Source organism: Indicator indicator, chromosome 1, assembly GCF_027791375.1.
Source record: "Indicator indicator isolate 239-I01 chromosome 1, UM_Iind_1.1, whole genome shotgun sequence".
In the NCBI taxonomy this organism is placed as follows: Eukaryota; Metazoa; Chordata; class Aves; order Piciformes; family Indicatoridae; genus Indicator; species Indicator indicator.
In genome coordinates, this window is record NC_072010.1 from 89417371 (window position 1) to 89443689 (window position 26319).

Here is a 26319-nt window from a genome sequence, read left to right on the forward strand (position 1 = left end):
ACAAATCAAGAACTAAGGTTTCTTGTGGAGGAGAGTTCCCTGCCAGAAGAGAGTGCTCTCTTTTGATTCAACCCCATGCAGCAGCACCTTGACTTCTTGGAAGACTCCCACAGTTTCCTTTCCAAGCTTTGCTGTGTGGCAAAGATGTGCTGTAAATGTGAAGACTACTGCAAGGGAAGAGAGGGATGGATTCCAAGGACTTTGTTCTGTTAACACATTACTGGTGCCATTTCAATGAAAGGAAAAACTTTCTCAGACTGTTAGGCATGATGCTTATTCCTTGTAGCCTGAAGCTTTACCAAGACACATAAAAACTGGCTGTCCCTATTCCCCCAGTGGAGGTCAAGTCTGTCCTCTTCAAAATGGACAGATTTTTTTGCTTATCTCTCATTGTGCTTGCAGCACATTATATATGCTAGGATTGCAGAGAAATGCAGGGAACAAGAATCTTGAGTACTCAATTTCCACTGAAGCTGAGCAGGATTAGCCTCCCACATTGTTTTGAGAAGCCAGGAGGAGACTGTCTGCTAGACGTCCAGCGTTAGCTATAAAGGTGGGTGCCTACAAGAAAGAAACATCAAAATTTTGTAAGAAGTTTTTGAACAGCAAGTATCAAACTCGGAAGAAATAGGTTGGCATTGTCCATTCAGGAGGATGAGGTTTACATCAGGAAAAGGTCACTAGCGCCTTTATGTTGTGTGTGACAACAGTTTTACAGTTTTCATCTAAGGTTCTGCAAGCAAATACTCCCCACCCTAGATATCCAATACTACTGGCTGGAGAGCAAGAATAAGGTGATTTCCACCTTTGTTGTGATTAACAAACAATACTAATAAAAAACTGCAAACGCTTCCACCACAGTAGGGGATCAAAAACTAAATCCAATGAAAACGTTAACCCAGGCAACTACAGACCAGTCAGCCTCACCTCCATCCCTAGAAAGACAATGGAGCAGCTCATCCTAGAGGTCATCTCTAACCACATGGAAGGCAAGAAGGTTACCAGGAGTAGCCAACATGGATTTACTAAGGGGAGATCCTGTCTAACTAATCTGATAGCCTTCTACGAAGTTATGACCAAGTGGGTAGATGAGGGAAGAGCAGTGGATGTCATATATCTTGACTTCAGTAAAACTTTTGATACTGTCTCCCATAGCATCCTCATAGAAAATCTCAAGAGATGTGGCATAGATGATTGGTCAGTGAGGTGGATTGAAAACTGGCTCCACAACAGAGTTCAGAGGGTCATCATCAGTGGCACAGAGTCAACTTGGAGGCCTGTGGCAAGTGGTGTTCCCCAGGGATCAGTACTGGGTCCAGTTTTCTTCAATATCGTTATCAACAACCTGGATGAGGGGATTGAGAGTACCCTCAGCAAGTTCACTGATGATACAAAACTGGGGGGGTTGGCTGACACCCCATCAGGCTGTGCTGCCATCCAACATGACCTGGAGAGGCTGGAGAGCTGGGTGCAGGCAAACCTCATGAAGTTCAGTAAGGACAAGTGCAGGGTCCTACATCTGGGGAGGAATAACAGCAGGCACCAGTACAGGTTAGGGGCTGCCCTGCTGGAAAGCTGCTCCATAGAGAAAGACCTTGGAGTGCTGGTGGACAGCAAGTTCTCCATGGGACAACAATGTGCCCTTGTGGCCAACAGAGCAAATGGGCTCCTGGGATGTATCAAGAAAGGTGTGTCCAGTATGTCTAGGGAAGTTCTTCTACCTCTCTACTCTGCCCTGGTGAGACCACACCTGGAATACTGTGTCCAGTTTTGGGCTCCCCAGTTCAAGAAAGGCAGAGACCTGCTGGAGAGAATCCATTGGAGAGCCACAAGGATGATTAGGGGACTTGAGCATCTCCCCTCTGAAGAGAGACTGAGATCCCTGGGACTGTTTAGTCTTGAGAAGAGTGACAGGGGATCTCATCAATGTGTATAAATATCTGAGGGGTTGGTTTCAAGTGGAGGGGGCCAGGCTCCTTTCATTGGTGTGCAATAGTAAGACAAGGAACAATGGGTTCAAGCTTGAAGATAGAAGATTTCACCTCAACATGAGGAGAAACTTCTTTACAGTGAAGGTGACAGAGCCCTGGAACAGGCTGCCTAGGGGGTTGTGAGGTCTCCTTCTCTGGAGACTTTCAAAACCCACCTGGATGCATTCCTGTATGGACTACCCTAAGCGATCCTGCTTTGGCAGGGGGGTTGGACCAGATGATCTCTGGAGGTCCCTTCCAGCCTCTGATATACTGTGATATTTCTCTTCTGTAACAGCACATCCACATTTGAGCATCTGTAATACCTCAGTTAGCAGGTTAAGCAACACTATTAGAAAATGGAGGGATGATGTTGTGAAGGACTTGGTAGGCCTGGTTACTCCAGGTTCAGTGACTGTTCTGCTACGTACTTGTGCTATAACCTTCAGTAAGTCACTTCACCTTTCTAAGGTTCAGTTCCCCTTCTCACTCTTAAGGAACTACTGTGTGCAAGACGTATGGCATCTCCAGTGACTGGTACCTGACTGGTGTCACAAGAGGTATGATGCCTTATTGTCTGCAGCTCTAACAGGAGAGCAGAAGGGGAGGAATATCTGTAAAGCCTCAGACTGTTAAAGAGAGGTTCTTATGAGGAATTATCATGATGCAAAGTTCCTTAGCACAGCAAAAAGGGCAAATCCAAGGCAGATCTATCCACAGGCAGACAAAACAGGCCTGATTCTTCACTGCTGGTATAAAGTAAAAATAAAACACTGTTTTACATGAAAGGGACTGCAAAGGAGGAGACAAACAGCCCCATTCTTCATAAACCCAAAAGAAAAAGCAGGACTCACATAACATTGTTCAAACTGAAAAGGAATAGAAGTGTAATCAATATAGTTAGGGAAATTGATGGATGATAGGGATCCACTCATACACTTTCCATTTTGATGGTGATGACAGACTGGAGCCTGAAAAAATTATTTCCTGAAAATACAAAGAGTGATAAAAAAAATAAAGAAACTTTGCATCAGAATGCAATGATGAAAACGCTGCCAAAGCCTGAGGAAAGGCAGAGATATAACCAAGATGGCATCACACTATGGATCAACTTGCCACTGGGTTGGACACAGACACTTGTGACAAATAGGCACAAGGGATGCAGTGCAAATACAGTGTGACACTATATCCTGGGCGTACACATGATGTATGGAGGATTAAATGTCACACACACACTGTCCTGGGTAGATTGTATTTAGTGCTGACAGATACCTGAGGGATCTGTCTCTTTCTTTATATACTTTCGGCAATTGCCATGCCAAAAAAAGGATTATGGGGCTTGGGGGACAAAAAGGAGAGATCATTTGCTACTCTGCTTAACAGAGACTTTATCCTCTGAGGGGACTTTGTCAAGATGCTGGATTTCTTCTTAAATGATATTTCTACCTGCCTATACACATTTGGGTTTGATGGGCTTTTCTCCTCTCCTCTGTTCCTGTGACACAACAGCTCACTCTTCCCAAAAAAACCTTAAAGAAAACATGGTTTGTGCAAGTTAGTTTGAAGACTACTGCCCTTAACCACCACTCCCATGCATGCTGCAAAGGCAAGGAAACAGCCTACATGTTGTAAAGACCAATTCCTTTCTCTCTCTGGTGAGCCCTCTGATTGATGGCTCTGTTTGCTAAGAGAGACAGATTGTCTTAAGTGTGACATAGCTAACTATTATCTGAGGAGACTATTAGAGGGAGAAGGAGGAAGAGACAGACAGAAAAATACGACAGACAGAGAGCTGAGGAGGGGGTAAAAGGAAAGGAAAGACATAAGAGTGTTGATGAGAGAAAGACAGTAGCACTTGATGAATTAAGTTGTCAACTTTAGCATCACCTGTATACCTTATCATGTGAATAAATTCATTGAAGCTGAAGCTGCACTGGAAGTCAAGAGTGAGAGAGTGCTGAGAGAAAGAAGAAATAACAGCCCATTTAAAGACTTAGAGCAATTTATTAGTTACCTCAGGAAGGAAGTAGTGACAACAGGGAAGGAAACATGCTTCCCCATCACACTGGGAGGAAAGATCATTTTGGATTCAACCCAGTAGGGCTGTAGAATGTAAAGAGGTTGACAGAGTCAAAGACCTGGTTTGAGAAGGAGAAATGCAGGGGAGAGGCTCACAGCAGGTCTAAGGGGAACAGTGCAGACACTTGCCTTTGTGTCATGCTGTGTGCCTCAGGCCATCCCTTGATGAGTGAGGGAAGATGTTGAGAACAAGAAGCTAAATAACCCTGGTGTGAGAGAGGAGGCAAAGGGCACTGAACACAGCACCAAAAGGATGAGGGAATGTGAAGGAAAGCAGATGGAAACCACATCTCTGTCACAGAGGGGTGCTGTAATAGAAAGCTGGGAGACGAAGCCCCTTGCTGACTTTGAAGCTGGAAGCAGAGCACTGAGGTGCAGAGCTTTGGCTTTCTGTACCAAGGAAGCACTGTGCTAAGGTGCCTCCTGCAGAGCTAAGGAGATTGTCACTAACTTGGTAAAGCATCCTGCATGCTTTTTACAAGAAGAGCTCACAGGCTTCTGCCATCTACCAGAACTCCAGTGAAGTCTGTGGGATGTGAATGAGGAACTTGAAAACTAATGGCACAACTTCATCACTTGCTCCCCAGGCAGCAAAACATGGAGCCCAAGGGTAGGTACATGCTTTCTCTCCCCCTACTATTCAGTCTCCCTGACCTGCTCCATCTGTTTGAGAAATGCATTTATGTTATATACCCCTTCACTCTCTTTCTTTCTTTCCCCCAGTTCACCACCCCCCACATCAAGAGCTTGTGTAACTTCTGTGCTCACGGAAGATGGTCAGCTCCTGTCAAAACTTCTCTCTTATCATCCATGGACCCTATATGTTGCAGAGGTTAATTTCTAAAGCAACTTGAGACCCCTGTGACCTCATTTGTAGACTTCAAAGATGTTTACATTTATGCGACGAGGCATGTCCACTGACTCTTCCTTGCAATGAGCTGATCTCAACCAACTGCCAGGCATTGCACCAAGAGAAAGAAGGACTCTGCATGTTCCCAGATTCATTCCTCCCGTGGCCTCTGATGCTGTGTGCTCCACTAATAGGCTCAGGCTTGGACAGAGTGGAGGGAAGGAAGGGAGAAGGAAAATACTCAGATTCCTCCCCCAGGTAAAAGTACCTTTGAACACATTCCCTTCAGCCACACAAGTGCAGAAGCTACTTTTTTCCAGTTTGAGTGAAACACTGAAGGCTTACAACTGTCAAGGGTATGTGGAGAGTAGAGGTAGAAATGTGTGTGCATATGCATAGCATTTGACTATGCAGAGAAATAACGCATATAGAATAAAACTATCATAAGTGGGTAGCTCTCTGTGTCTATATACATATAAAATGTATACATACTCAGAATCACAGAATCATAGAATGGTTTTGGTTGGGAAACACCTCTAAAATTATTGAGTATGACTGTCAACTTAAGACCCTCATTAAACCATGTCCCAAAGTGCCATGTCTACACATTTCTTGAACACCTCCAGGGATGGTGACTCTACCACCTCCCTGGGCTGCCTGTTCCAATGCCTGAGCACTCTTGCAGTAAAGAAATTTTTCATAATATCCCATTTAAACCTCCCCTGGTATAATTTCAGGCCATTTCCTCTCATTCTTTTACTTGATACTAGGGAGAAGAGACCTATCTCCAACTCACTCCAACCCCTTATGAAGTAGTTGTAGAGAGTGAGAAGGTCTCCCCTCAGCCTCCTTTTCTCCAGGTTAAACAATCCTAGGTGCTCCTCATAAGACCTGTTCTCTAGACCCTTCACCAGCTTTGTTGCTCTTCTCTGGACCTGCTCCAGCAACTTGCTGTCCGTCTTGTAGCGAGGGGCCCAAAACTGAACACAGTATCTGAGGTGTGGCAAATGTATAGATGTATAGATACTCATATACGCACATACACATATACTGCCATTTGCTGCTGAAACTCCCAGCCCCTTCAAGAGCTCTTGTTTGGCTGGTGGTTTGTAAGCTGCCAAACAGGCATGACAAAGCTGTCCTGACTGGAGTCCCCTGAGCTGTGCGGTGTAGCTCTGTTGGCTGCCTTCAATTTGATATCAAATGAGAACAGGGATCTCACTGAGCTGAGCTCCAATCTGATCTGACTGGCCCCCAAATCAGATCAGCTGTAGTGCCCTCGGGCTGTGGCACTGTATTAAAGTTGAGGGCAGCTTTAATCTGCTTCATTGTTTGCACAGTGGAGGCTGTGTTTGGCCTACTGGGAAATTACTGGTATGTTCCTCATTCAAGTAAAGTGGACATTTCTTTTCCAGAGGTTGTGATCTTTGGGTTCCGGTAACTTAGTTTAAATGATCTAAACTGGTGGCTTCCAATGTTTCTTATTCTGAGGGCACCTTGCAACTTCCCAGGAAAGGTACATGCACTGTATAGTGAATGTAATTCTCCTTACAACAGGTTTGGTTTTCTGGAAGTCCACAGACTTCCTGGGAGTCACAGAGTAAAGGAGGAAAATAACTCCATGAGGGAAACAAGTGAGAAGGCAACCAGCGTGGTGCTCAAGTGAGCCTGCAAGCAGCCTGCAGTACCTCTCCAAGACTCCTGGACACTCACATGGAACCATAATGCCCCCTCCAGGAAAATACCACATCTTCCCCATGATACCATTGTAAACCACACCCTGGGCTGCATCAAACACAGCATAAGCACCCATTCAGAAGAAGTGATTCTCCCACAGTATTCATTCAGCACTGGTGAAGCCTGGTCTTGAATAACTCTATGTGGTTTTGGGAGCCACAATTTAAGAAGTATGTGAAGGTCTTGGGATATGTCCATATGATGGCAACAAAGCTGGTGAAAGGGCATGAAGGAATGTTCTGTGAAGAGCAGGTAAGGACTTTGGGTTTGTCTAGTTTGGAGAAAAAGAGGCTGAGCGGTGACCTCGTTGTTCTCTGGAGCATCCTGAGAAGTTTACCCAGCTCTGTGTGTGTCTGTGCACACATTGGTAGCCTGGGCCTCACCTGAGCCTTTTGGTTATTGTCACAATACAAAAGCAAAGCCCAGAATTTCAGGCTTGCCACCCTGCCGTTTGACTAGGGCTGTACTTTTACAAAGACCAGTTCTGTATTCTTGGCCTGTTTTTACAACATCGAATTCATTTGTAGACATGATGCCTTGCAGTGGAAACAGTATTAACCAGAAAAATTCCCTTCCTCAAAAAGTCATTTAAAACCAACCCAGACTTTTTAGCACTAGACTTGTAGTGCTGGAATGAGAGGTAGTGGCTTTAAGCTGGAAGAAGGTAGATTTAGACTGGATATTAGGAAGAAATTCTTTATAGTGAAGGTGGTGAGACACTGGAACAGGTTTCCCAGGGACATTGTAGATGCCTCCTCACTGGAAGTGTTCAAGGCCAGGTTGGACAAGGCCTTGAGCAACCTGGTCTGGTGGAAGGTGTCCCTACCTATGGCATGGGGGTTGGAACTAGAGGGTCTTTAAGGTCCTTTCTGACCCAAACCATTCTATGATACTATGATGAGCCCTCTCCCCTAGAACTGCTGAGGAGCCCAGGACACCTCAAAGGTGGCTTGCCTTTATGTGTGTTTAACCAAAGAATAGATGAATATTGTCAAGCAGTGATGGGGTCATGCTAGATGCCACAGAAAAGAACGACTTTTATTTGGAAAGGCTGTTCAATAATAGGTATGACAATGAAAAAATAAATTATAAAAGGTGACATTCATGATGACATTTAAATGACTGAGGTGCCAATGTCTTGCTAGAATACCTCATGTCTTAGAAGGAAGCAAACCAAGAAACAGGGTTTGGACAAGCAGCAAGTAACGGTGACCCAATCAATTTAAGTATCAATAAAACAGAGGTGAGAAAATGTTCATGAGAAAAATCTCTGCAAATCATCAGCTAATGGATTAAATGCATCTGAGTGTGAGATGGAAATTAACTGTTCAATTCACTCAACAGCTGCTAATTACATGTGACAAGGCACAGAGAACACCACAAGCGTACGGAACTCAGAGGAAAGTGGTGCGGATAGAAATATGTGAAGGCTGCCTCTTGCCACTATAGGGTAGGACATTTGCCCCAGTGACAGAATGTCGTTGTTGCTGATTGAAACTTAACTGCATAAATGTTGGAAGTCTGTATTTCAAAGGCATGGAAAGGGTGGCGCTTTCCCACTGCTTTGCAACAAGTTGCAACATTAGGTATAAATATATGGTATCAAAATTAACATGCCAATCTAAACAAAATTAGATGTAGCGGTACAGTCAAAATGAAACCTTTCTGCCTCATTGCAGTTAAACATTTTGACATTAGGGAAATGAAACTGGAAAGTTGAAATTATTTGTTGTGACACTTGTCTGTCAGAAAAATTTGTTGCATCACCACGCTCCTGCAAAAAGCTTTGACACCAACAGAACTGCTCTTCCAGTAGGAAGCTATCTTGCATTTTCTGATCACTATTTCCATAGTTTTATTCCAAGGAATTGTTCACAGAAATACATTCCTGACCACTTCCAATTTGGCTTGCACCATGTTGGAAATGGTCATAGGAATCTTGACTAACTCTTCTTTCCCCTCAGGCTTACTCTTCTCGTATATTGACCTCTTGGGACATATTCAAAGTCATGGCCTTGGAGAAAAACAGCACATTGCAGGAAGTAAAGAAAATAAATAAACAGTAATGATGAATTAATTGCTCACCAGGAAAAGTTTAGTACCAAGTGTGTGATTTCTCCCTGATCGAGATCAAAATTAGAACCTTGTTGGTGAAATTCTCATCCTGCACTGTAGCACTGAGCTTGGAATCCACTTTTGGAGCAAGGATAAGTACTAAGCACATATTTAACTTACTGCTTCTACTGGTGATTAAATTACTAATTCAAAGGAGGAAATCAGTGTGGCTTACAAACTTCCAAACCAGGTAGTTCAGGCCTGACATTACAAGACAAGCATTGTCAGTTCTGTAGATTATTAGACCTGAGTCAGGGCATTCTTCTTGTGCTAAGAATATTTATCAGCTATTCCCAGACCCCAACTCCATATGTGAGGGTCCAGTATGTTCTGTTCATGGCCTATGATGCTATTTTTAGGCCTTTTTTTAGCATTTGTGGTTGAAGGGAATTCAGGGGATGCAATGTTTAATACAGTGCTTCATGAACTCTTGCTAGCAACTTTAATTCAATCTGTCTTGGGTTAGGAGCACTGTCACGGATTGGCAATTGCCTGAAGAACCATAAACAAGGGATAATGACAAAGGGCATGTAAGAGCAAAGTTGTAAGCAAGTGTATGAGTGAGGTGCTGTAGGACAACGTGTGAGGTCTGCTTTCATTTAACATCTTCATTAATGAGTCTGAAGAAGCAGCTTACTGATGAAAGTGGTGGATGATGCTCAACTGGGAGGAAGTACAAACACCCATCAGGGCAGACAAACATAAAGTGCTACACAAGGATGAACCATAGGGGCAGAAAGAAAAGAATGGAATTGAACAAGTTAATCAGCTCTACTGGAGAAAAAGATCATCTCATGTTTAGGCAAGATCATGGAGGGTGAAGTGACCTACACATCTTTTCAGAAAAAATGGGTGTGCAACTTAGGATCAGATTTCTCAAAGAAGGAATGTAAAACTGTGGGTTGTCTAAATCCAATACAAGAGTTTAGTACCAGGCAAAGTAGCATGGCACACTATTAACTAGATGGAACTGTCACCTAAAACCCTGTCTAGAATACACCTGTACTGGGGATGGCACATCAACCTGTATTTATCTTCATAGATAAGTTAAAGTATATCAACTTAAATAATGCTTCAAGTATAATACTTCCCTCATTTGAGTTCCAGTAAACCACACTGAAGAAGAAGGAAGGAGAACACTGCAATTTGTGCACTCAATATGCTTAAGAGTACAGATGAAGAAGTAAAAGGCGACAACAAACTCCCTAGGACCTAGACAAATTACATGGCAGAAGGGTAAAATTTCAGACAGATTATGAAGATACCATTTGGTGCAACCAGCCCTCCTTACAGAATCATGGAGTCATTAAGTTTGGAAAAGACTCCTAAGATCATCAAGTCCAACCATTAACCCAACTCCATCATGGCCACTAAACCATGTCCTGGAGTACCATGTCTACGTGGTTTTTTAACACCTCCAGGGATGATGACTCACCACCTCTCTGGGTAGCTTCTTTCAATGCCTGGCCACTCTTTCAGTAGAGAATTTTTTTCCTAATATCTGATCTAAACCTCCCCTGGCACAACTGGAAGACATTTTGTCTTGTCCTATGGATAAGATTGTATATCCCCAGAAACAAGCCATCAGGTCTGCTGCATTACCCAAAAGATGTGGGAAAAGAGCAGTAGAAGCATTCCTCAGCCTGCTAAATTTAAACATAAAAGAGAATGATGCAGCATCTCCTGCACAGCCTCTTACTTCCACACGAAGACTGTACTAGATCAATACTCAAACCACAATATGGCTAAGCCTTCATCTGAGATGGACCTATGCCACTTGCTGATAGCTACAGAAAAGCTTGATATTTAACCCCACAACTAATCCAGTGCTGAAGTATTCCCCTGTGCTCCTGAAAACCCTCCTTACTGTAGGTGTAGAAGGCCATAGGACTGCATTTGAAGGTGTTAGCTGTTCCGTGGCTGCGAATCCTTGCAATTTTGCTCTCCCATTACAAGAATAAGATACTTGAAGACTACCTTATCCTCTTATGGCACCTACACTCCCTTACATTTAGTGTTTGTATTAAAAAAAAAAAAAAAGAAAAAGAAAAACACAAAAATAAGCAATCCAAAGACAATAACTTATTAGGAATGAAAAGAAGTAATTTTGTCCTTCTCACCATCACCTGTGGTTCATTTGTGCCTACTCCAATGCCTTAATTTAAAGTATTTAAAACTTAACTGAGCAAAAAGAAGCAGAAAATATATGTATGCTAAAAAGAAATTATATGCTTATGTATGCTAAAAAATTCTGAATGGACATGGGTGTCAAGGGACAGAGAAGACAAGGAAGTTATCAAAAATAGAATATTCTACTGATTGCAGCAGTTCAGAGCCAGGCCCTGCCACTCATTTGCTCTTGATTTTGGGCAAGTTTCCATATGCTTTAGCTCACTGGAAGTAGCAATGCTGCCTTTTTTTTTTTTTTTTTTTTTTTTTAATCTGGTCTGTTTTTAATGTAGACTTTGTAGGGCAGAGACTTAGGCTCTGTCCAAAACCCTAATTTATAAGGACTTTATTAGAGCCTGCAGAAAGTATGCTAGGTTTAATTGGAATAAGCAAAATGGAATGATATTCCTTAGTCTGTACCATACAAATGGCAAATGTAAACTTAGAAATCTATTTTTCAGTTAGCTAACAGCTAAAATAAGGAACCTGAAGTATTAGCTCACTCACAAAAGTGTGATTTTAATTCTGCATAGTGTTCATTGCAAGATGGCAAAATTAAATATTAAACCCTCACTAACAAAAAAAAATTGAAAATGGCCTTCAATAAAACATAGCAACTCAGCCTGAAATGTATGTTTTCCCTCAAAAAATAAGCAGAATGCTAAAAATAACTTTATCTGAAGTAGGTTGGTTCCCTTTAAAAGATGGTGAGGTGAAGAAAGGAGAAGCAATGGGGCCCAGAGATTTTTAAGGGACTTGCAGAAAACCACAAAGGACATGAATGCCTTTGTCAGGAGGTTTTATATTTTAAATTCTGGGCTTAGATCTCCCAAGGTCAGAGGGTCTGAGGAGAAGTACTTTTTGCACATTAAAAGCGTAGTGCTGTGAACTGAGTGCCGTGGCACACACACACACACAGAATATCCAACACCAGAGCCAGAACCTAACCCAAGAGGCCAGATTTCAGATACATAAACACTCCACAGGGCACCCAGCTGCCGTAGCTGGACTGCTAGTTTTCACACCTAAGGTTTCCTTCTCAGGATAGATTTCCAGTTTAGCAGAACAGTTCTCTTTGTCCTGACAGGCAAACACATACTGTCCCCTTTTCCATCAATAGCTAGGGGTGGAAGAAAGCGAGAGAGGGTTCATATAACTTCCTGGACAAAACAGATTTGTAGCTGCAGCCTGATGAACATCAGAGATAAGAGCAGCAATAACAAATTGGCCCCAGTGGGAATGGCAGCAGCACACTTTTCACCTAAAGGCAAGCCAGCAATTACGCTTGCAGTGTACAATGTCCGTCTGTCTGTTCCTTCCCTGATTTCCCACCACTGCCTCCATACCCCCAACTCATGGACCAAGTGTGCTCAAGGCTACTGCTGTGTTATGCACAGCTTGAGAAAATCTTCCAGTCCTCTCTTTCTCCTGCTTAGGCACCTGAGGACAGAGCTCTGAGCCTTATCACACTAGATAACAAAACAGAGAGTGGTGTTTGGGAAGAGAGGAAGGAAGGAAGGAAGAAGCATGTGCATAATTTTGTTCCACCTATATAGGCACAGCCCATAGGAGAAGGCTATCTTAGACCTTCGTATCTCAGGAAATGCTTTCATGTCTCCCCAGGCCAGAAACAGAGCCTTTGAAGATCCCACCCTAAAGAGCAGCATCTGCCACCAATATTACAACTGCTCCAGAAGCACATTTCCTTGATAGTGCATGGGCACGCAGAGGGATGGACGCACTGCACGGGTCTCCAGAGCCAACAGAAGCATGAGTGTCTCTCCAGACTAAGGAGGTTAGCTTCCATCACCCGTGAGGAACCGGAAGGAGGAAAATGGGAAGATGGTGTCATTCTGACAACCCAGCTTCCCTGTCCAGAAATGACCTGGAGAAGAACAACGGGTACTACCTGGCTTCCCAAGAAGCAGTGCAACCCCTGAAGATCTCTGATGGTAAAACTACAGTGAGAAGTCGTCAGGAAGCACTCTCCTCTCAAGAGAGGACTGTAGATTTTGCTGACAGAGGGCTCTGATATACTCAGGTCCCACCATCCAGCTCCAAGGCTGGCTGAATGCCTGTACTGTTGCCTCCTGGCACATAAAAAGTCAATAAGGAGATTCTTAAAATGCTCTGCATGTGGTGAACCTCCTCTCTGTGCTCCTTCTTTTGTCCCAGCTCTCTTTCTTATCCTGAGTCAGCATGGCTCATAGCACCCAGCTACAGGAAAAAGGCTTAACAGGATAGCTGGACAAAATTAAAGGGGCGTTATTAATTTGACAGGTGCTGCTGCCTGGTGTCATGTTCCAAGTCTGTCCTATAGCTGTGCTGATTATTTTCTCTCCTTGGCTCAGGGACATTTCATTTATTAGCACTGAACTTCCCCCTCACTGCCTGCAGCCACTGCTGCTCTGATCTCCCCAATTCACTTTGCAATTAAATTTTGTCCTCTTGTGAAACGACTGTGTAGGAAAGGTCTTGTGTTTTGTTTGGGATTTTTTTTTTTACCACCCTCCTCCCCAGAATTCTTCTTGGTGAAAAATAGCCTCTGGATATCCTAGCAGAATCCCAAGCAGAGTAAAACTATCTGGAAACAGCATTATATGGAAAGGAGTGTAAAAGCCATAGCTTTGTGTACCTAAAACCACACGTCTCAATAAGGAAGAGAGGGCAGCGGCACAAGAGACCACTAAAACCAATGTATAAATCTGGTGGAACTGTGGAGCTGATGGAGATTTACATGAAGGTTGCTTGGAAGAAGACACAAGAGGTTGTGTGTTAGGAAATCTTGAAATGAGGAGCATCAAAACCATCACACCCTTCCTTTTAAGAACACTGGCAGTCTAATCATCTGATGAGCAGAAAGCACAACTGCTCCTATTTAAGTGATTTACTTTGTTGTCACTGTTGCTAACACCCTTCTCCTTTTCCCCCAGGACTCACATTAACAACCATAAAACCGCAAATTTAAATGGATTCTGCTCAGAATCAGTTTTTGCTCCATAAAGCTCCAGAAGTCACAGGGCTTCTTGATTCTTTCTTCTCATGCCACTCGTCTACATACACCACATCCCCAGAAAACTTCATATCAGTAATAGCTGTTTCCCCTTGTGAAGCCTAATCTTCATGCCATCTAACTCTTCCTCTCATTTGCCCCAGAAATAAATACCATTGTTGCCTGGCTTATCCATGCTAATCCTTTCATTAATTCCTAGGACTACCCACTAGCACATACCAGTCTGACATTCCTGGTTTTGTGGGACTGGACAACCTCTTATAAGCCATGGTTGTCTCATCACCTTTAATTTTATGCAAACACTTTCTCCAAGCTTTTTTGGTATTCCCTAAGTCCCTGCTCCCTTTCCTATCACTGACTATATCAAAGGCTGGAGATAGCAGAAGAGATATTATCCTTCCCTAGGAAGGAACACTTTTTATTTTCCAGGAATGAGCTGGCCTGCATTGATGCCAATTACACCAGCTTTTTTATGACTTCATTACCTCTAAAACCACTATCAAGTGTAGCAGTGGAAAGGCTGGGCCAGTCTTTTTAATTGCACAGAGGTACTGATCGTTGTGCTTTTATGTACTGGAGATGTTCTTTCTGATCCTCCACTTCCCCAAGTCAGGGATAGCTCCCCAGGCTAGGCAGAACAGAATGAGGAAAAACCTGGGTAAAGCAGCTGGCATAGGTTGCCTCTTTCTGAAGATCTCCATGTGAGGACCACAAAGCACTTTGGGCTGTTTTAAGGATGACAGCTAGCCAAGAAGCAAAGGTCAATACATGAAGGAAAAAAAGGGAGGAGAGAGCTCAGCATGAAGGATTCAGTGAGCATCAGAGGATGTCTCTCCAGCACAGTGATCTGGCCATTCTCAAAAGGCTGGGGGTCAAGCTCTGCTCTCAGCCATAGCACCAGGAACAGAGTTAGGTTCCCTGACTGCTGCACACTGCCAAATGAGTGCTCAAACTATGAATGTGGAGAGGAACCAAAGGAACAGTAGGGGGTTACTTGGACAGGGGAAGGTAAGAGAAAAAAAATCCAGGGTGTGTGACATGAGCTTCCTTGGAGAAGATAAGGGTACCAAAGAGCTGCTATGTTTCATAAACTGTGAGTATCCTTAAGACACATCCTCCTGAGCTGGAAGGGCATGTGAGAAGCAGCTGCCTCCTAGATGCCACAGGAGATGATGCTGCTTCTTCAAGTAGGGGCTGCTGTAGCTGAGTTTGGCCAACCACAACAGAGACTCGAGTAAGGTGAGTTGCTGAAACCAAACTCTCACAGGAAATGAAGAGAAGCCTGGTTTGTGACATGAGATGCTGGAACAGAAAGCAGTGCTGGATGAACTCTCACTGGCTGTGGCAAATCTCAGCATTGCCACAGAGGTGCAGCTCTTTCCTCTCTCTCTCCTCACAGGGCACTGATAGCTGCCTGCTCTCCACCCCTCTGCTGTGGGTGGCAAGATAATGCAGTAGCTTTCAGTCTGATGACAGCGTGGTACATACCCTCGGAAACTCGTGAGAGCATGTTAAGTTTTTTCCTGCACAGCACCTGATCCTGGGTTCTTTCCCTATTACAGACCCATGGGAGGTTCAGTTTGGATTTGGGCAAGGAAACTGAGCTGAGACATTTGGAAAGAGCCTGCTCTGGCTGCTGGGCTAGGGTGATGACAGTATGATGAAGGGTCTGACACATAGGAACTTGCAACCAGGAAATGAGGAGGATTTCAGAGCCTTTGTAGCTGGACTTGTGAGGGGGCAATGGCAACAAATGGTAGTATTTCTGAATAAAAAGAGACTTTCTGACAAAGGAGGTGGATGGCATGGGGGGGCATTTTTTTGCTCTTGCACCCTGTCTCACTAACCTTCCAGCTTTGCTTCTCGTCCCCTTCTTTAGTGCATCTCCAATTTTCTCCCTTTAGCCTTTATAGCAAAGGGAGCACCAGGTTTCATAGAATCATAGGATTGCTTCAGTTGCAAAAGACCTCTAAGATCAGCATGTCCAACCATCACCCTAAGACCACCATGGCCATTAAACCACATCCCAAAGTGCCTTGTCTACACATTTCTTGAACATCTCCAGGGACAGCAACTGCACCCCCTTCCTGGGCAACCTGTTCCAAAGCCTGACCACTCTTGCAGTAAATATTTTTTCCTAATAACCAGTTTAAACCTCCCCTGGTACAGCTTCTGGCCATTTTCCCTCATTTTATCATCTAATACTAGGAAGAAGAGACTCAGCCCCACCTCACTACAATCTCCTTTCAGGTAGTTGTAGAAAGCAATGAGGTCTCGCCTCAGCTTCCTCCTTTCCAGATGAAACGATCCCAGTTCCCTCAGCTGCTCCTCATAAGACCTGCTCTCCAGACCCTTCACCATCTTTGTTGCCCTTCTCTGGACCTGCTCACTGTCTTTCTTGTAGTGAGTACCCCAAAACTGAACACAGTATTCGAGGTGTGGCAGAGCTGCATCAGACAGAAAGAAACACATAGCCTTGACACAAGAGGGGCACTCTGCTAGCCTTGGCCTCAGGTCTGGTGGAAACAACTGGGGCACTGAGCACACATGTCCTGCTGCTTCTCTTTTGTGTCACCTTTGCCAACAGTTTCACTTGCCATAACAGCTATCCCCAACAGCCTCACTTTCTGTGTGCATGCTTGTTTGGGTAATTCTTGTTTCCTCTCATTTAGTGCAGAGGAGAAAAAGCATTAGCAACACTCTTGGTTTTAAATGAACCCTATTAATATTCAACTCTGCAAGGAACTGTGGGATAATTTTGATAAATGTGGCTGGGAAGCCTAGCTGACAGAACCAAGCACAACACTAGTGTGTGTTCACAGCCCATTGCTGCACACACAGAAGGAGGCAAGAGGTGGGCACAGCATGGGGCTGGGGGTAAGCCAGGCAGGAGGGAAAGCAGAAGCAGAGGTCTATTGAGCAGGAAAGATGCAGTGCTGCGAACAGAATCCTCAAAAGATTGAGAGCAAAACAGGCTTAGGGAGATATGAATGAAAGGAGGAAAGAAAAGCAGGATGTAGTCTGGAAAAAGCAGGCTAGAGTGGCTAGAGAAACATAATTTGAAACAGAAACATTTATCTGTGGAGAGGGAAGAGAGAAGAAGCCAGCAAACTGTGAGAGTGAAATGGAGTGAAAGGTGACAGTAGGTAGGAAATCAGACACTAGCTTGCAGAGAAATGAAAAAGGGGCTTGAGTGGGACCAAATGCACCTAGGCCACAGTTCAGCAAAGCACACAAATAATTTGAAGGCACTTCCTTTGCTTGATGTACTTGCTCACTTAAGGTAAACGCTTCTGTGGTTCACTGATTGGCAACCTCATGCAGCACCATCTTACAAGAAACTTATTGAAAGACTAGAGCTAGGAGAGAACGGAAATACACTCAAGGGGTTGCAGCAGCTGAGGTGAAGAATTAATTACCTGTCCCAAAACCTTCACCGTAGACCCTCAAGGACTATTTGTTCTCAAAAAGTAGGTGAAGCTAAAGGTGGCTGAAACTAGAAACAAGTGAAAGATTTGTTAAGTATATAATTATTCTTGATGCTCTGGGCTTTTAGACAAATCTCCCAGGGGGAATAGCTGCAGTCTCCTGCTTATTTCTGTAGGTGACTGCAAGTCTTGCATTTCCACTTCACGTATGAGGCGAGTTCAGCCTGGAAAGAGACTGCCTTCCTCATAAACGCAGTTTAGCCTTTAGGAGCATGCAGTAGCAGCTGGAAATTCCCAAATTACAAATTTACGTCCAGAAGATTTAACTTTTATGGAAATTAGGCTTCCCTGGCCAACTCTATGCATTATGGCTGGATCTGGTCTTCAAAACTGTGGCCAGCACCCAGGGCAGACCAATTCTGCAACAGACAGTAGAGAGATGGTCCAGATGGGACAGCAAATGCTGGAAAGCCCAATAGTCATTCCTACATACCCCTAAACTAATCTCTATGAGCACCTCAGTATTTAATTTGCAAACAACATTGCTGATTTTGGGGCTGTGACTCTGAATTTCTTTAACAACAGGAGAAACGTACTCAGCCGAAACCAAACTTTCATGGGGCGTCCATAACAATCTATCATAAGCATTATTGCATGGTCTGTGAAGAGAAAGACTTCTGTCATGGGACACAGTAAAGATAGAAAGAAGCATGCCTCTCAGCAGCAGCAGCACTTCTATTGCTCAAGAAGTATGGAAACTGCATTTCAGGATTCAAGTCCTGCGCTCCCCAGACTCTCCAAGAATCTTTCCTATACAGAGCAAACCTCAGGCATGGTTTCAAACGCTTCTGAGCCAACATGCCTATGTGTGCCATAGCCTGTTTTGAACTCTCTGCAAGATGCTGCTCCACAAGTGGTTGATCCTGTAAAACTAATTTGCTTTTCCTGCGAAGCAGGCAAACACATGAAAAACGCCAGGATCGTTTAGCTGCCTCTGATGTGCCGGCTGTACCCATGCTGTGAGGTTCTGGAGAAGTGTGTACCTCTCCTTTCAGAGAGCAGCTGCCGTTTGCCTGCAGCTGGTGAAGCCAGCTCCATCTGGAGACCAGATCAGAACCCATTAAGCACAGAGGTAGACTGCTTGGAAGTGGAGTTTGCAAGGCAGGGAGGCAGGCAATGGCTTGGCTGCAAAATTTCACCTCTTGTAAAGAAAGGAAAGAGAAAGGGGGGAAAAAAAGCAACCCACACAGCCTATTGAGCAATTGTTCCTGTTAGCCTCTCCAGTCTAATTGATTTGGACACCACAGCTAATTTTTGCTCAGACATCTGTTAGCACACATTAGTGCATGTCATTAGACAGGGAAGCACAGACTAGATGGAGGGGCAGCGCTTAAAGACCCTAGTCTGGGATGCCGGAAAAGGCAAGAGGAAGGATGAGAGGGAGATGATGTTTGTGCAGGACTGGAATAGTTGGAAGGAGCTTGGAGTAAAGGGGAAGGATTGGGCTGGCTCAGAGCATTTCCACCAAAGAGTTGCGTATCTTCCATTCGCTTACCCATGCTACAAGCACACCCCTTTCATTTACAGGCGTATCACAAAGGTCCTGGTCCTCACCAGCACAGAGGCAATAAAGCCAGAGCTCCCATGAGGAACCCTGGAGTGTATTCTCCCATCTTCTTGCAGTTTGCAGCTGCTTTGGTTATATTTAGAGGTCTCATAGATAAAAGAAAGGGACAAGAGGAAAAGAAAATGACCTTTCTCCCCTCACTTCACTCCAGCATGGTGTCAGACTGTTCTGGAAATTATTTAAAGCTTTACAGATAAGATGAGTCTTTCCTCTGGAGAAGCAGAAATATATGAAAGGTACTGGCTAGGAGCATGGGACAGAAGGTTGTAGTCAGCAAACCCAATAACCAACAGTCATAACCTTCCCTAGGGCTATTTTGCAGCCTGTGAGTGGCTGCAGTTCATTTTTGCTACCCCTGTCTCTAACAGGTCAGGGAGTCAATTATTTCACACTGGATAGGACTGGGTGAATAACAGAGCCACAACTTGATACAGCCTAATTTGCCCACTGGTCAGACAACACCTTTTCCTCCTTTTTCAAGCACAATGTATACCCTCTGCTTGCTGGTACTGCAGTAATAGTGATTCATGTGCTCAAATCCAAATCCAGCCTGCAGAAGCAGCTCCCCAGCTGAAATCCCACCACACCAGAGTTCCCACCAGGAGTGGCTGCTGCTGCTGCAGTCAGTGTGGGTTCTGCAGCGCACGAGGTGCTGCAGCTCTGCTGGCAGCATGCCCTGACTGCACCAGGGCTCTACGTAATTTGGAAGCGAGTTATATCTGTTCACGTAGGTGACCAAGCAAAGGGAAAGATGAAGAGCATAATGAAGTTTCTCTAAGCATAATTCTGGTTTCCTGCAGCTTTACCATGAAAGGTGGAGTTGCTCTATTGATTTCTTGATGTCTGAAAAAGGGCTGAACTCATTCTTTCATGTTTTTTTTTTTTCTCCATGAAGGTAATAAAAGAGCCTTTTCTTTCCTTTTGGGTCATATTTTGCACAAAACACATGGGAGCCCTAATAGCCTTGAGGCTTTTACTCCTCCACCAGTTGTGATGCCAATTAGCCAACAGGCTTCTGGGTTCAGAGAACTAACAGTCACCACGACCATGCAATATTAATTTCCTTTGAAACAACAAGTCAAAAGCTGATGAAACGGCCTTGTTTTGCTCTAACAGACTGCCTGGGAAGAAGGGAGAAGCAGAATTTGTCAACTGAAACTCCATTGCTGGAGTGAAGAGGTCAACATCTGTTATAGGGATGATAGAGATGGAGGTAAGCCTGTCACTCACACAGTGAAAAATGAAGCCTTCCCAGCGTGTAGTACCTCTGTTTGGTCACATCTCTCACAGGTGAATCTCATCCTCTGTTCCCTTACACTACCTTTGCTTTGGCATAGCACAGCTGACTTCAGCAGAGTTGCTCCCACACCTTCCCAGAGACTGTGTTCTGCCTGACTTTGACAGGCATGTCACTTCCAATTGAGAGAAGGAGTGACACATAAACGTCTGCACATCCCTCTGCAAAACCTCCCCTCGCATGAAAGCATCAGTCAGATGAGAAACCCCAGCCCACTCACAAAGCACTGCTCAGGATGGTGGCAAGAGGGGACAATAAAAAGTGGATATCCTCACCCCAAAGGGGCAACTCCCTGGAAAATACCAGGCAAACAGCTCCCAGGCCAGAAAATGGCTGCAAAGCAGTTTTCCTCCACTGAGGAGACAGAAAGCACATGGGGATAGCTGAAAGAGGAATTGTAAAACTGAGCAATGAGCCAGTGACCTGCTCAGATTTGCTTTGCTTGGACATCTGCACCATCAAGGGGGCAGTGCTGGGCTGGCAGCTTGCAGGATTATTCCTCTTTTTGCTGGAGAGCTTTTTTAATGGTTGTGGCAGTTTAGGCTGGGTGCCCCCTGCCACTGCTACATGAGATACACCTCTGGTGTCCTGGGTGCCCACCCAATAGGGGTGGACACAGGAAACGGCATATTTCTACCCATAAATCCTGCGCCCTATAAATCCATCTGCAGAGTCATTCTCTTCCTCTTTCTTCCCTCTCTGCTCCCATGGGAGATGCTCTCTCTCTTATCGGGTAACGGTGGGGGAGTATCTCAGGCCCCTTAGGCCTGACTAGGCCTAATGCCAGGAGGAGAATGGAGGGGGGGGGCAGTCTCAGACCTGGCCAGCCTGAGACTTGCCTAGCAGCGGGAGGGGGGAAGAAAGAGCCCTGGGGGTTTGAGTAGACCCTCAGGTGGGAGAAGGGAAGGATTGGAAGCCTCTGGGAATTGTGTAAGGGACTCTGTATGCTTTAGGATGTTCTTTGCCACTATGCTGTGTAGTTTTTCTGTAGTTTCACCAATCGCTTTTCCATTTAAACTTTCCATCACTCTCCAATCCGTTTGTGTGTGTCATTCTTTTGTCCTTCTTGGGGCAAGAGAGGATCTGTCTGGCCCCAAACCAGCACAATGGTATAGTTGTCAAGTTTCATTGCAGGGTGCTCGGTATGGAACAGGTCAGAGGCCATCCCATACTGCCACCAATCAGTCCCATCATCTCTGCAACAGCCAGCACTAACCCATTGCACCCCAACTCTGCAGCCAGCTAGAGGGGTTCTCAGGCCCACTGGGGCAGGGACCTCCAGAGGGGACATGGGGAGAACTGTGCTGGGGTTACCTCAGAGGAACTGTGGTTGTGGGTGACCCACACTGGAACAAGGACAGCCCTGAAGGGACTGTAGACCATAAAGCACCGAGGCTAGAACATGAAGAGAGTAAGAAGGAAGGAGCAGGGAAAGAGTAAGAAAGCAGAAGGAGCATCAAGAAACCATCATGTACCAACCCATCTTCCTGTGCTGTCCAATGCCAAGAGACTGGTAGGGACTGATCATAACCTGTGGTCAAAACACGGGAAGAGGGGACTCAGGGACGAATGAGGATGAGCCTGGGGAAGGGGTTGGAAAAGGGGTTTCCCTTGGTATTTGCATCATTGTTTCTCTTATTTGTTTCTCAATAGCCAAATATCTAATTAAAAGGTTGTGTTAATTGGCATAAATTAAATGAAATGCATATCCTGAGTCTAGAGAGTTCTGCCCATACAAATTCTCTGGTCTCCAGCTGCCAATCTTTACTGGCATGAAGAAGCTTTCTGTGGCAGCTTGAAAAACAGTAAGGTGAGAAAAAAAATTGGTGGCTTGCTCCACCCCCTTACACTATCCTCTTGGACACCATGGCTACCAAAGTCTATGAAGTCTATCATGAAAGGGAACTGAAAATGGGGTTTGTTTTAGTCTGTGAGGGGCAGCCTTTATTCTGCTGCCTGCCTTTCCACAGCCTGACTACATGGGCTTCATTATGAGTGTGTATCAAGGACCTCAAAGCATGCTGCAAACATCATCTGTTCCAGCTCTGTAATTCTTGCACTGGTGAACACTTAATTACCATCCTAAATATATCCATAGAGAAATTGAGGCATTAATGAGTCAGGGTGTGGGAAGTGACTTAGCACGGGCACACCAAGAAGAGTCCTCTGCAGCAACCACTCTACCTAGTTGTACTCCATCAGAGAAAAGATAAGTTAAAACAAAAGAATTTTTTTTAAAAAAAGGGAAAATAAAAAGATGGACAACAGGAAGAGAGAATAAAGAGTAAGAAATAAATGCAAGGCAGAAAAGAAGGAGAGTACACAGTGTGAGGAAAGGTGTCAAAAGGCTGCCTCAGTGTATGCCAAGGAAGAAATGGATCTGACAGTCTGAGCTGTAGAATGAAAATGCCCCAAAATAAATGGGAAATAACTGGAGTGGCCTACCATGACTTCCACAGTAGAAAACAATTGGTATTTGGGATGCCTGTAGAAAAGGCAGGAATCCCTCTGACATTTGCATGCCTCAGGGCTTCCCTGAAGGGCATGTTTCCATTGGCAAGAAGAGTGTTTGGGACAGTCGGATAAGATGCTGTGAATAAGGCTTGCAGCATTTAACCTCCTTTAGGAAGTAACAATTTATTCACTGGCTGCAGGTTACCACGTGCCAGGGCTCAATTACACAGGAGACTTGAAAGGAAGAAGCATCCATATATTATCACAGCAAACAAGTCAGTGTGACTTCTTCAAGGGTATCATCCACCCTGGAATCTATTTCACATCTCGTTGGCTAGCTGAGTGAAAACTGATTGCACATGCTCCCTTGTTTCTCTGCCTGGGTTTAGGATGGAGGAAGACCCCAATTCATTAAAGCAAACAGAGCAAGATGAAGAGCTGAGCCTCTCCTTACTAACCTCCTCCAGAAAAGCATATTTCTGCATAGCCAGGAGTCTTCTAGGGAGCATTTGCATTAGCAGGAAAGGGAAAAGCACATTGCTATTCTTCAGTGTCTCCAGCATTATGGCACAGCAGTCCCATCACAGTATCTCTTACCTAACACCTCTGCTGCTTAAACTCTGTGAAATGCAGAGGTTTTCTCCACTGCCCTGATGCATTCGTGGTGATTCTTCTGCCTTTTGCCACTGTACACTCCCCATGACAGGGAACCTGGCTGGGTTTTCCAGGTGAACAAATTAGACTAGCTCTTCATGCCTTCTTTAGCTACATCATCACACAGTCTCTTTTTCCCCACCATCCAAGTGATAAAAATGCCTTAGTACCAACAGCATTGCTTCTCTGGGATATTCCTCTAATGTGATTCCCTCTAGAAATAAAAAGTTGTGCCAGGGAAGGTTTAGATTGGATATTAGGGAAAAAAATCTTTACTGAAAGAGTGGTCAGACATTGGAACAGGCTGCCCAGGGAGGTGTTAAAAAACTGTGTGGACGTGGCCCTGTGGGACATGGTTTAGTGCTTATGGTGGCACTGATGGTTCAACTTGAAGATCTTAAAGGATCTTAAAAGTCTTTTCCATGATTCTGTGATAGGATGGGTCAAGAACAAGAGGGTAATATTTAGAAGATTGACTATTAGAACCCTTGGTTTATGCTACAGCCTTCCAGTTAGGGCAGAAAGCCCCACCTGCCTGTGCACAGTAGCTTTTCATGTTCATTACAGCTGCATGTGATAACATGAGATCACTTCTGAGACCCTGCACGGCTCACACCCTGAGAGACACCTTTCTCTGCACATGCAAATCACCTGGGGAGGTGATGATTACATCAAGAACTGAGGAATGCTTCAACAAAAGCACAGCCTGGGTGGCTCACCTGATAAGACCACTACTGCCCTGGGGTGAGCGTGGTGAACAGGTGGGAGTAAAGAGGGGCAGAGGCCACTCTGGCACTGACTCTTGCAGTCACACAAAAGACTCCCCAGGAAACCCACTTATACAGTGTTAATGTGAGCCAGGTGTAGCTGTGATAAACAAACAATATAAAAAGTCTAGAGTTATACCTACTCAGTGGAGGAAAAACATCACAGACCACACTACATGCTGGAACTCAGCAGGATTCTTGGACGTCTCTCCTCCCCCTGGCCAAAGACATCACAAGCTGAAAAGGACTTGGATCCTGGGATGTCTCTCCTGATCTCCTCCTGGCCTAAGACAGAAAAGCGTCCTGGGGTGGTACTATCTCTTCAGCTCTCTCTCTCTTTCTCTATTTCCCCTCCCCCTCTCTCTCCCTTTTCTTCCTTTCTCTCTTTTGCTTACTCTATTCTTTAATAAAGAGCCTCACTTTGATATTTGGCCTCGTTTGTGCCCAATTTCACACACAGGAATGTTTTAAAAGAACCGTGTCTCTTTCCTAACTTCCAGACTGAGGCCTGAGTTTACAAGCCTTCTTCACACAGCCTCATGACTAAAGATTTGGGGCTCAGAGAAAACATCCCCAAAGTTGCTTCGGAAGCATGATGCACAGAGCACAGGACTGGACCTATACATCCCCAGTAGGTACCAAACACTGGAGCGGCCTTCCTCTGTAATCCAAAGGAGAGCAAAGTCTTCTTTGCACCTCTTAGTCAGGGCTGCCATGGTTTTCCTACTGCCTTGTACTGGAAGTGGTCACTGCAGTTCCCTGCTGAGTATTTTATATGAAAAATTGCTGCCTGTTTTCAGCCTCTCTGCCCATCATACATATTTGTTTGCTCTGCTCCTGTACCCTCTTAGTGATGAGGCAATCTTGCCCACAGCAGGCATGGAGGGACGAGCCAGAGACAGCCCAGCTGCTGGAGAAGCCCTGCCTTACCGTCACCCTCTATGAGAAGGCAGCACTGGAAGACAAGCAGCTGCAAGCCAGCTGTATGTGATGCTCCTGGCCAGCCTGGGCTGCTCTTTTCCAAATCACACAGCTCGCAGCAGGCGGTGTGCAGCCATTGTGAGACAAGCTATATTGTGATGCCTTTAGGCACAGAAACTCTGCCAACAACTAGCTATTTGGCTCTGGAAGTACAGGAACAACACAATTTTCCCCTTCCCTTTCCCTTTCCCTTTTCCCCTTTCCTGGTTTACAGCAATGTAATGGTCAGACATTGAGTCAAATTCCAATTGTATGCCAGACTCCCTTCCCTGTGGTGAATGTGCAGTGGGAGAGTAGGAAAACTCTTGGGCACAGACAGCAAGACAGAGGAAAATGCTTCTAACAATTTCTAATAATACAAGATGCAAGCTGCACCTCTACACAAGGTTCCCTCAGATGTGTAAAACAAAATAGATTATTTCTAGCATTCAGTCCAAGAAGGCCTGGGAGGCCTGCAAACACCTGTGGAAGACTGTCATGAGGAAGAAGCTGCTTTGTCTTTGGGTTATTTGGAACCCGTAATGCTGATCTAGGTCTCCTCCCACTTACACAAACACAATCCTCTGTGCTCTCCTTGGAGACAATCAGAATCAGGCTGACTGTAGAGGTATAATAAACCAAACTGGACTACAACTCACACATCAAGTTTGAGCTGCTAAGGATGGTTGTGTTAATTCACCTCAGCTAATTTACTCTCCTAAAATAAGACATTTAATGTAAATGCATTTTTAACCTAACCCTACAGTCAACAAAGAGAGATTTTTCAGAGGTCCATTCAAAGCATTTCCAAGACTCATTTAGGTTAAGATACCTATGAGAAGGACACAGTTCAGTGAGTTAAGTCTCACACAAAATTTGCAGTCAAACAGCTTGTACTGACAAAGTGGTGAGGATGATGGTGGCAGTGTTCTCACCAGTCTGGCATAGGATCTGAAGAGAGTAGGCAAAGCCAGGTGCTGGTAGCATGGTTCAACAACTGTCCCAGACATGGTGAGATGGTGACCCATACAGAAACACAAAATTATATAATCATTTTGGTTGGAAAATACCTTTAAGATCATCGAGTCCGACTATGATCTAACTCTACCAAGACTGGTGCTAAACCAACCACATCCAGGGTCAATGTAAGAAGACCAGGCCAGAGACAAGGCTAGAGATAAGCTACCTATCATATAGAT

The 26319-nt window shown here is 44.7% G+C and overlaps 1 protein-coding gene across 1 annotated transcript in view; it reads right to left on the reverse strand.

The window, feature by feature from the left end:
* Positions 1-26319, reverse strand: part of LSAMP (limbic system associated membrane protein) — a 348132-nt gene that overhangs the window by 133776 nt on the left and 188037 nt on the right. The gene's annotated exons all lie outside the window — the stretch shown is intronic.